The sequence below is a fragment of the Thermobia domestica genome, chromosome 16 (assembly GCF_964235325.1).
Source record: "Thermobia domestica chromosome 16, izTheDome1.hap1.1, whole genome shotgun sequence".
NCBI lineage: Eukaryota > Metazoa > Arthropoda > Insecta > Zygentoma > Lepismatidae > Thermobia > Thermobia domestica.
The window spans coordinates 113,920,612-113,933,991 of NC_137469.1; positions in this window are offsets into that span (position 1 = coordinate 113,920,612).

A 13,380-nucleotide genomic window follows, 5' to 3' on the forward strand; every position below is an offset into this window, starting at 1 on the left:
TCATAGACGTAACCAGTGATATCTAATTGTGGAGCTTTCAGGGGAGCTTTCGTATACATAACTAGCAAAATCTAGCTCATCCCGTGAATCGTAGATGATATGTTCAACTAGATGGTGATAAATTGGAAGAGAGGCAATTATTACGTCTTCGCATATGTTGTTTGATTCAGAGTCATTATCACTTCCAACGGATGAGCTTTCATAGGCGTAACCAGTAATATGCAATTGTGGATCTGAATCATAAATAATGCTTTTCAGCTCTGCACCTGCAACGCTGTGAACATCACTTCCAGAAGAGCTTTCATATATGTAGCCAGCAAAATGTAGCTCATCCTGTGAATCATAGACGATATCGTTCAACTCGGGCACTGTTATACTATCAGTGTCACTTTCACAGAAGCTTTCGTAGATGTATTGACCAAAAATAAATTTCTCTTCTGAATCATAGACGATAAAATTGAAATCTGATTCAGCTATGCTGCCGACATCATCGCCATCCAAACTTTCATATATTTAAGCGTTCAAATCGACACCCAGTGGAGTTTCTTCGTCATAGTAATTCATGATATATCCCTGCATCCTTCCACTTGATTGGCACCAGTAAAACACAACTGTGCAGAAAGACCTGAAAATGGTATCAAATGTTACAATTGTTTCTTTCACTCGGAAAAGTTAACAAGGACTGTTATTTACGATGTCAATTCCTTCCGTACATTCTCTTTCAGTTCCTCTAACACTGGAATTCCAAGCACCACAGCGTGGCCTCATGCGATAAACCCTTAAAAATGATACAATTTCTACACATTTTTCTTCACTTTATATTTGCAAATTTTCGCTCTTCAAAAATTACTGCTTGCTAATTTTATAAGAAAGTACTAAAGATTTTTATGTTTTCCAGGAAACGCAAAACAATATTCAACAATAGTGTGAATTTTAATATAGGCTATAATCTACCCACAACAACAAATATGAATAAAATGCCTTGTTAATTAATTTTATGTGTATATATAACTGAAGAAGAAAACGAAAAATATGTAAATATTAAGGAAAATTCATGTTTTAAAGAAGGCTTAACACTTTAAACCATACTATTACTATTATTATTATTATTATTATTATTATTATTATTATTATTATTATTATTATTATTATTATTATTATTATTATTGCTCTTCAATAATGAAATATATTGTACGAAGGCATGGGCGCAAATCTGTCTTCAACATTAGGGGGGACGGGTAAGACCGTTCCCATATATATATATATATACATATACATATACATACATATAAGCTATGTTCAAAATATTTATGAAGTTGAAAAACAATGCTGTGAAGGATCAGGGGAGCAGAATTGTCTTCAGTAGCGTATTTAGGAAGCTATCGGGTTCAAGCTCCCCCCGAAATAAATTTGTTAGTTTTTCGCATTACACGCACAGCAATAATCCTTCTTACCATTTCTAAGAATGTCATTGACTTTCCAGTTTCTTCTGCTCTTTGCTCAGAAATAATACTGTATTTGTCAAATTTCATTCCATGTAAGAACTGCATCCTTTTGTTCTTTCTTTCGTACTTTCTACTTTTCTGTTTCTTTTTCTTGACGTTACTTTCTCTCATTTCGCCTATCATACTTTATCGACCGTTGTTACTTGTGATTCAAGTCGGCCGTCATCAGTAACACCAAAATTAAGAGGAGTTGATAAGCGAAACTAGTGTTCCACGCCAACTTGCGCGGATATCAACATTACAGGACTTTAGTTATTATAACAAAGGAAAAATTATATCGTTTAGTTATTTTTAAAAGAAGGAAATGTTTGAATTAAAGAAAATCAAAACGGAGGAATAATTAGCCCGGGAAATTAGGAAGGCCAAGAGGATACTTCCTTTTTCTTGTATGAATAGAATAAAGGGTTAGATTCACTCCTAAATTTTTGTATCATATTATATAGGATATATCGGTCTGCAATTTTTGCCATTATAACTTCAATTTATGCATAAATTAAAATATATTTATGATAATTCTCAAACTCAGGTGGGCAATTGTCCACTTCCTTCCTTGTGTTGGGCACAATGACGACGCCAGCTTTCAGTTCTTAGGGGGCAAAGGAGGAGCAGATACATTTTCGGGGGGGGGGGGGGCTATTTGCCATACCAAAAATGACATATTTATTACGTTTGACTTATTTTACATTACATTGTGTATTTTGTTGCTGCTTTCATATTAGACCTAATATAATTATAAATTAAACTTATTTCAAGTAAAATTTGTAACTAACAAATAAGTAACGTCTGCACATGAAAATGTCAGGAAAATGTCTGCACATGAAAAGGAACTGCACATGAAAAGGAAATGAATGAATGAAAGGGGTGTAGGTACTAGGTAGAAAAATGAAACCGTAGTTTAGTAAATATATATATATATATATATATATATATATATATATATATATATATATATATATATATATATATATATATATATATATATATATATATATATATATATCTTTGTATATACAAATACAAATTTTCATATTAATAATGAAATTCTTATTGTTTCTCAGGCCTCTGAAGTGATTATTTGTGCCCAAACAGCAAAATTTCACGAACATCCAGATCCTAACTGTTATAACATTTTTGTTCCACCGAAATAAATTAATTAGGAAGTCAGTGAAACACCACGGGACTCTCCTCTGTTATATATAGTGGTGAAGAAGTAAGTGATTTAGCATAAACGTGGCGATTTCTCAACAAATTATGCTTTACATCCAGGATGTAAAGCAATGACTCTTCCCGAAATCATGGATGCAGTTTGACGTTATTCTTGAAAATTGCAGCATTTCAGCCAGTGGTGGATATAGCCCGGGGCCGGAGGGCCTAGGCCACCCCAGTTTTTAAGTGACAAAAATAATTTAAGCTATTATTTATATAGTTTTTAAAGTGTATAGTAAACTCACGATATAGTCTGAGGTCTGGCTGAACCCCGCTTTCTCAGTTTTTACCTTCTCAGCAAACCTTGTGTCAGAGATTCTTAGCATTTCTTTGGAACTCGTCGGTAGCATAATTCGGAACGGTTTCTGTATGCGCAAGTTCTCGGCATAATGGGTTTCCAAAAAATCTGTCAGGAGAATAAAAGGTGACGGCATTAAGAGAAGTCTTCTTCCAATTTGACCGTAATGCTGATCAATTTCGCTCACGAATAGTAACCATGGACGAAATATGGTTGTGCCACTATGATCTTGAAACGAAACAATAGTCAATGGAGTAGTAGCACTCATTTCTCCCTCATCCCAAGAAGTTCAAGACACAGAAGTAGGTTGAGAAACTGTTTGCAATATTCTTCTGGGATAAGTATGGAGTCGTACTCATAGACTACCTCCGCAACGGTCAGATATTTAATCCAGAATCACTACATTACTTACAAAACTTAAAGAAAAATTCAAAGTTCAACGCCACGGAAAATGAAAAGAAAGGAACTCTGTTCCTTCAAGAGAATACACCTGTCCATCAAGCCCTTGCGAACATAACTGACATTGCATAATCTAGGATTTCAATGTCTAGATCATCATTCTTATTCCGCAGATTTAGCTCCGTCTAACTATTACGTGTACTTATTTCCCAAACTTAAATAACACTTGAAAGGACACCATTTTAGATCTGATAGGGATAGTGCTACGAACAGTGGTGCGAGGAAATCTTCAGATTTTTAAACTTTTCTGCAAAAACTGGAGCACTGTACGAGGTAGTATATTGACTCTCGGGGGAAGTGTAGAAGAACTAAAACTTCAAAATTCCACGTGCACTCCTTCTGGGTTGGGCTACGAATTTTTCAGCAGTTCCTAGTCAGTATGGTAGACGTCACGTCAGTACTTTGAAACAAAATAAGTAAGAAAGCACTAGTATATACCAATTACTAACGAAAGATCAGCACTCTGACAAGTACCGGGAATCAATTTAATTCCATAAATTTATTATTATCATTTGCAGGAAGGGAAAAGACAACTCTTTTTATCCCCTTCAAAAAATTAAGCCCTGGTAGTTGCAAACTAAGCTGTTGTAAGCACATACTCTGAATATTGAAAGCCGAGAGTAATGTTTCAGAAAAAAGAAGTATAGAACATTTAAATAAAACAAAATATGAAACTGAAAACTTCAAACCTGGATAAATACAAACAAGTTACGTAACTGGTTTTACCTTTCTTTTGTTTCCAATCAAAGTTGATCCAATGAGAAGAAAACAAGTCGACCAAATCTACTATTGTTCGCTAGGCACAATAATTAAAAATCATAAGAAAGAAGTATAACTAAAATTTACCTCAAAAGGCGCTAAATTAGAAAACAGAAATATGTGTGCATACCCAGACGCTCAAAGAAGAAAGCTTGAGGACTAATCTGCCACATAGTAAATGAATGGAAAGTAGAGTGGGGTGGGGGGACTCTGAACGGCGGGCGACTCTGAACATATTAACGTTTGTCATTTGTTTCTAAAAACCGCCACTTTGAGTTTGGTAGAAAGTGGTGGAATTGGAAGACGTTTATGTGGTGAACTAAAAATTCGTGCGACATGAGGAACTCACGTTTGTTTTGGAGAGGAAAGCAAAAGAGACAAACACAAATGTAAGGATCAAGTAATAAAATAGCCATACTGTAGTTTGAGACCTTGTGTATATAGTGTGTAATTTCTATTAGAGACAGCACAGAACCACGTTGTTGATGCATGGAAGTTTGGCGGGGATTTAGTCATGCCTGACTGCTACATGGTGACTGGTGCTGCCATCTGTGAAAAATTACGAACACTTAACTGACAACCTGCGTTGTGGGGCTACTCTGAACAGATTTGATGGGGTGACACTGAACACAGCTTTGTATAGCTGTTATGATGTTTTTACTGTACAATTTGTATACAGTGCCTTATCAGAGTTTCATGTTTCATTACAGCTGCCCAGAGACTACAAGAGAGTAAAGAATGGCACAAAATACGAATGGTGGAATGAGCAAACAATGGCGCAAGCCTTAGAGGAAATTAAAAAAAAAAAACTGTCCCTCTGGCAGGTTGCCGAGAAATACGAGATAAGCAAGGGCACGTTACACTTGCGGTTGAAATCTGTCAGTAGGAGGTCACAAGGAGGTCAGTCGGTGTTTGGGAAAGAAGAGGAAGACGAAATGGCAAACTTGGTGCTCAAGGTGGCACGGAAAGCTTTCCCTATAACATCGCAAAATGTACGAAAAGCCACATTTGACTACTCTGAAAAGACTGCTCGGATACATCTTTTCGACAGGGAGACTTGATCGGCGGGAAAAGATTGGCTTCGATTGTTTCTCAAACGAAACCCTGAATTATTATTACGAACGCTGAAACAGCTATCTCTTACAAGAGCAAATGGTTTCAGCAAGGAAGTTGTCACATAACTCCTCTCCTGCATCAAACCATAAGGCACTGGCTTGGTCAACTCTCCGGAATACATCTACAACGTGGAAGAGACTGACCTTTCTTTCAACAATAAACCAAAGCGTGTTGTGGCAGACAAAGGTTGTTCGCAGTGTTTGTGACATGAGCCGAGAAAGAAGAAAGTGTTTCGTTAATTACGTGATGTAATGCTGCAAGCGCTTTCATTTCTCTGTCCTGGGTTATCTGCAATACGTAACTGGATCCAATGTTCAAGATGTAGCCGTTGGTACCGCATAGTCTGTGTGAGCACTGGTTACAATGTACTTTGAATCTGTGGACGATGCAGAACCAGTGCGTGAGCACATGTCAGTTCTACGGGGTCTACGTTCTCCAAGGAGTTTTAATACACTGTTTTGACTTTAGTAAATCTCTTCCTTTGTTTTTATTGGACAGATCACACATGCAGATTATTCTTCCCTAAAATATATACAGTACGTTTAGTATTTCTGCATATTTTTAGTGCCTTTTTTAATGTTCAGTGTCACCCCTCCTTTGTTCAGTTTCACCTCCCGATCGTGGGTGACTCTGAACACAACACACGTGTTCATTTCCACGCACGTAGCATCCATTCTATACCAGATATCGCGCATTGCTTGCACCGAGTGTTGAACAACATATTGGGGTTTCGATTCCATGTAAAGTTTCTTCCATTCGTCGCGAACCGTTTGCTTATAAGATAAATTACCACGAAATTGTTCAGTGTCACCCCACCCCACTATAGACTACAATTTGACAATGAGATTGGTTATGATACTGATATAAAATACTACAGGTAGAATGTTTAAAGATTGTAGGAGCTGGGGGGGCAGAAGTAGCTATTAGGGGGGCGCTTGCCCCCTTGCGCCCCTCTGGCGTCGTCACTGGTTGGGCATAGCCCCTCGAAACAAAATCCTAAATACGCCATTGGTCGTCTTCAACATTGGGAGTGGGCAGATTTGAGGCTTATTCTATTCTGAAATATGAATACATTCTGAAATCTGAATACATGCATATTTATAATTGGTATGTTTCTAATTAATCATCCACAAAGATCCACGTTAAAATTGTTTTGTAATAATATAATAATATAAATAACAACTTCCCCAAAACTATGAAAAAAGAATATCAATTATGTATGACGCAACAATACTCTTTGAGCAAAATGATGATAATCTCAATAACATTACATAAATCGTTACAGAAATCTGACGCATGTCATATATACTCTTTAGTTAACAGATGTAACCTTAAGATTGTGGAGAAAAATATTCCAGCAATTGAATTCTTTTCTTTGCTTACGAAGCATTCTCTCTCAAAAGAAAAATTGGGACACGCGGAAATACGTAGGAACAAATCATGGTTCGAACTAGCAGAGAAGAAAAAACAGGCAAAATTACGTTGGCTACAAACTCCGAATGAAATAACTACACAAAATTTCGTAGACAACAGGGAGGGGAAACTTCTAAAACTTTTAGAACAAAGAAACGCGATTTTTTGAAAGCTAAAATTTAGGAACTTGAAGATAATAGTCAAATAAAAACATTCGGGACATGTATAAAGAGCTTTCTCAACGAATTTTAGAAAGGCTATCAACCTCGTGCTTATATTAAAGAAAGCTGATGGAACAGTTCTCACTGACACAGATGGCATTTTAAATGGAAAGATTTCTTTGACGATTTGCTTAACACGCAGCCAAAAACTAATGTGCGTGGAGAAAGGGAGATACACACCGCAGAATCGTATATTCCAGAACTCAACCGAATAGAACCAGAAATCGCTATAAAGAAATTAAAGAATCACAAATCTCCGGGTGTAAACGAAATTCCGGCTGAGTTAATTTTAGCTGGAGATAAAAAATTGTGGAACAAGATACACAAACTCATTCTCCTTATCTACAACAAGGAAGAATTGCCACTAGAGTGAAATGAATCAATCATTGTTCCAATCTACAAGAAAGGCGACAAAACCGACTGTAATAATTATCGAGGCATCTCCCTTCTGTCAACATCCAAAAAAATCCTTTCAAACATTCTATTAGTAAGATTGACCCCATACGCAGATGAAATTATTGGACAATACATCCGCAATTGTGTATTATATATGAGACACAAAGCAGATCCTCATCCTCTCTCAAGGAAGTTGCAGTCAGTCACCGTCTCGAGAGCCCGAGAGTTATTATCAGTTGATGTGGTAGGGAAGCCTCCAACCAGTAAATCAAATATGGCATATGTGTGTACGTGCATGGATGTGTTTACCAGACATCTAGTTTCGTATCCAATGAGGCAAGCTACGACTACTGCAATTCTGAGGTGCCTGGATTTGTATTTTATGCATTTAGGCATTCCAGACGCCATTATATGTGACAACGGTCCATGGTTTGTATCCAGTAAGTTCCTAGGGTCAATGGCTAGTAAAAAAATTAAAGTATATCACACCACACCATACCATCCTCAAGCAAATCCCGTGGAGAGGATGCATAGAGAAATAAATAGGCTTTGGATGTATTGTGCTGGACAACATGTGGATTGGAGTAAGCACTTGTGAAATATCGTTATGTTAGTGAATTATACGATTGTGAAGAATCTGAACGTTGCTCCAGTCCAAGCACATCTAAACGTGAAGAATGTAACGCCTGTAATAAAACAACTGTTCCAAGAGGAGACTGATGAAGACGAAAATTCGTGGGACAATCGGCTACTTATGATTGCACACCATAAGAAGTCTCAGATGGCGAAGAAGAATCAACGTACCAACAAAAAATGACATCGGATCGGCATGCTAATGTAAGCGATCTTATATTCCTCAGGGCACATCCCATCAGTGATGCAGCAACACAGCAAATAAAAAAATGTTCAATCTGTACTCAGGACCATACTTATGTTCGTAAGCCAAGTTTTAAGGTTGTGGAGCTGATTGATCCAAACAATGGAAAATCATTAGGACACCGATCCGAACATCAATGTAAATTGTGGAAGCCCACTAAGAAAGAATACTGAAAATGGCGGAAGAAGGCAAAGGAAAATTGTGCCAGTCAACTTTTGAAGGACTTGCCTGATGAATACTGCGAATAGATTGCGGGGTGTATATATTTCGAAATATTGTGTATATATGTATATAAGTGTATGTGTCAGGTTTCATTTGTTTGTGTACTATATTGTTCTTATAAGTATCTGTGGAACTAAGTGAAAGTTAATCTGTGAATGCTTAGTGACGGCGCAGGGATCAATCTATTCGGACGCCACATATAACAGGACACGCTGCCCCAGCAGCATTTGTGTACCCGCTGTTTTCGCAAATTTTGCGTTACGCTCACTTCGAGCGGTGTGACTGAGCGCTCCGCTCAGTAACCTTCTGAACTCTACCTTAGTTGTCTAAACTTTACTGGCAACATTGACAACACATGGCCAGCAGCAGCAGTGTGAGTAGACAGCAGGTGGGAAGGCATAAAGAGAAGAATAAAATAAAGATGTATCTAAGGGGTCGATAAAGAATTATTTTTATTAAATTAATAATAGAATAAGAAGCGTTTAAGGACTTGTTTTGTTTTAACGTGCCGGTCAAGGTAAGAAAAACTGGATATACTTGATACTAACAAGTAAGCCGTATTCGTGAAGAAGCAAGACACTGCCAGTAAACATTGCATATTACTATTGGAAATTGTCGTACTTGAAATACGTGGATTCTATACTTAGTTTGCATGTGTCATAGTAAAATAAAATAAATATTTAAGCAATTGAATTTAACGTGAATTCACGGACTAACGTCAACGAAAAGAATTAAAACAAGTGATATGTGTATACGGTATACGACACACTAAAGCATGCTTTGCACTCGTAACCTTATAGAATTCTTTTGATATAACCGTAGAAACATATGCGCATATAAAAAGTAAATCTAAAATATTGATACATTACTTATGTAAGCCGATATAATAATATTCATTTCAAATACTTCATTCATAACCTAATCTATTTTATTGGATACTGCATATCAGTGCTACAAAAAGTAAATATAAAGTTTCTTGCGCCAGTCAATATTAATGAAAGTTAATAACTTTTATACACTCTGGAGGATCAGTAAATATAAAAGGTCATGTATATAATGAGCGCACAATATAAACGCATTCCTTTATATTAAATTCTTTTAGTCTTAAGCTCAAATTTGAAACATATATAAAAAAAACGCTTAAAAATCGATCTATATTTAATATAGCCCTATATAATAGCATAACTTCAATTTATAGCTATAAAAATATCTAACAACTACAGTAGTAATATAACATCGTTACATAACTGTATTATTTCTAAAAACTGTGCTAGCTAACATATTTATCTGTGAAGAATGTTTGAAATATCAGTAATAAGTTAAATTCAATCTAAATAAAAGTTCGCCAGTCGCGACTATCAAGTGTCAGTTTGTTAGTCACTTTGCATTCAAATTAGTATTTCACTAGTGAATCATCTGTTCGGGCAAAGACAGAACTGAACATAGAAACAATTATACCAAAAGTGGCAAGTATATAATAGTTCAGTGCATCCGTAAAAAGAAAATAATTAAAAATAATAAATAAATAATAAATACAAACATAAATAAGAGATCAAACTTCTCTAAAACAATTCTTTCTAAACATTTGAAATAACATAATTTGCTACTGTCGTCTGAATTTTCATTTATTCTGAAAAAACTTTTAGAAGTATAGTAGAAAAACCTTATTGCATGTATTATTATTATTATTATTATTATTATTATTATTATTATTATTATTATTATTATTATTATTATTATTATTATTATTATTATTATTATTATTATTATTATTATTGCATATAGTATTTTGTATGTTTCCTTGTTTTATATATCTTATTTCTTTTGAGTACTTGTCAATCTCAGTTTTATGTTGAACGCTATCAATAATTAAAATCAGTGACGTTATCAAATCATTATTGAAGCAACAGTTTACGTCAAAATATTGTTCATTTGTGGTGAGCATTATCTGTTGTGTATATGAATACTGTTTTGTGATGAAATGTGTTATTATAGAAACAAATATAGTAAATACATATGGTTTTTAATAGCAAGTTTGTGCAAGTGCATTCTAAAAATTCTAAATCTAAATTATATCATCTCTCTACGTCCACGCTACGTCTGACAACGTCGTAAATCACAACAGTGTGAAAATTTATATTGAAGGCTTAAATAGTAAGTTGTCAATTACGACCCAAGAGTGTTGTAGTATTAATATTGGTATTCTTATTTAAGTTCATTATTTCTTGATGCACTTTGTTTTCAGAGCTACCAAGATTCCGGATAACGGGAGGTTATTAAAAATTTGTTTCGTATTTTAACCACTAATACCCTCCACCGTTACCGTTACCGTCACATATAATAACGCTATTACAAATTGCGCACAGACAACCCGGATTTTACAAGATTCCAAAGCTTTTTCAATGCAAAGTAAATAAATTTTAAATAATGAAATTCAAAAATTCGCCTTTTCGCTAAAATTTAAGATAAAGTCCATGAGAAAAATCCTTTATTCAAAATTATAGCACAGTCCAATAGAACCACTCGTGCACGCACGCACGTTCATAATCATAAGCTACTTAGAAAAAAAAGTTAAATGAAATCTTTATGTTTTACATTCCACGGTTATGCCGGTTAGGCTAAAGGAGACGGCGATGAGAGATGAGTGAAATGGCGGAACGAAGAAAGTGGGAGGAAACGGGAGAACTCTGAGAAAACCCACGAGCACGGTGTTTGTCCACCACAAAGTCCACACGGCGCGAGCTGGGATCGAGCTAGGGACCCCAAGCACAAGAGGTGAACGCTCTACCACTGAGCCACTTAAAGATTGCTACAGAAAAATATTAGTGTCAGTGTCAATCCGACTCCTTGCCTTTTTTTCCTGGTTAAGGTTATGTATTTTGAGCGGAGTTTTACAAACCTTTTATGTTTCAGATTTGATCATTCCACTATCGATTGCCTAGATGATTTGAGTGACCAATTCATGCTACCAGACCCAGTGAACGAGCCAACTGATTCAGAGACAGCTACATTAGTTGTCTCAAAGAAAAAAGGTATACCATTCTTGAAGCAGCCCTTGATGAAATCAATGCAGTCATCAGAGAATAAAACGCCTTCCAAAAAATCAGGGCTCAGAAAAAGCCAATGGTAACAATACAATAAAGAAATCTCACCCTTTAAGTTCAGAATGCCTATCCTAAACCACACTGCCATCTAATTGTCCGTATACTGCATGTGCAGTACTTTTTAACCAATCAATATGAGTTCCTTTCAGTGATGATGAACCTCCGTTGCTATATGGAAAAAGTATCAAAAAGAAGTAATTACTACAGCATAGTCGAAAACAACTCAAAGCTCTTCAGTAAACACTGTGCCTGCCACGATTACCATATACAATAGAACGTAGCCACCCTAGCTTCACTCCATCTAATTTTGAACCCCCAGAAAAAATAAGTAGTACAACAACTTTCAATCCAAAGGGACAGTAAAGATAAATTTCACCACAACTTACAAGAGGAAAATCTCTATATATTAGCCTAAGTACTCTTCGTATTGTCTATGTAATTCGAACCAACGCCCAAGGAACAACAGACCATACAGCAGTAGATGTAAATCCCATTGTCAACAGGATAAAGAAACAGATTCTCTTATAATACATCAACTGGAAATGAAGTATTGAAATTTTGCTTAGTGAAGATTTAGGATTTAGGATTTAGATTTCTGGGCTTTCGGCATCTAAGGCCATTTAGCCCTTCACGTTTTCAAGGCGAGCACACAATCCGAGGAAAGGGAAGGAAAAAAGGATTGGGGAAGGAAGGAAGCGGTCTGGGACCTATAAGGGAGATACCACCCCGGCATTTGCCTGGTGTGAATGAGGGAAACCAGGAGCGTTAGCGACTACGTTACGCGGGGCTACTAGTGAAGATTTATCAGTGACAAGAGTCCTTGTTCCTTTTTGAGAGACAAACATCAGGTATGGAGGTGAGAAACCCAAGTGAATGTGCATATAAATATCAAATAGGAGAGAAATCTATTAATATTCATCAATAACCACTTAAATGAACAAAAAGAAATTTGGAACTTAATTATTGTAAAACGGTAATGCTCCAAACCAAGTCCCCCCATAAAATTATAGTTCAACAATTTAATCCATCATGACGGATTAACAGTGATTAATACTATTGTCAGCGTATGACGCTTACACGATACTACCCCTGGGAATACTTACTCCCCAGTCATGTATTCTATACTGACTCAAACATTTTACTTATAAGTAGAATCTTTGACGCCATCTAAAAGGGGAAACATTGACGACGCCACTGCTTTTCGGAGCATATCTCCTTCAGTGAGAAAAGTATTCATGATTTATTTATTCCAGGATAATTTTTGTGTGCTTATAATGTATACATATATTATTATTTTCCATCAGGAAATAGTGTTGAAAAGGCCAGATCTTAACAAGGTGACCAGAATTTTTACTTGCAAAAACGGGTCGCATACGAATCGGCGACGGGGAGTAAATATCTGACTTCCAGGTTGCATTTTGGGACTCACTAATGTTTTCAATTATAAAATACACAAGTAAGAGTATCGTTTCTAACTTAAGTACTATCCAACAGTACTTTTAACTACTAATAAACTACCTACCTCATTATTGAACATCCGCTATTCTTTACTATATCATCTAGCGTAACTTTCACTTGTATTTTTGGGATGACTGGATACTCTTTAACAGTTTCAGTGGTAGAGCGTTCACCCCTGGTGCTTGGGGTCCCGGGTTCGATCCCAGCCCCCGCCAAGTGAACTTTGTGGTGGACAAACACCGTGTGCGTGGGTTTTCTCGGGGTTCTCCCGTTTCCTCCCACTTTCTTCATTCCACCATTACATTCATTACTCATCATCACCGTCTCCTTTAGCCTAACCGGCATA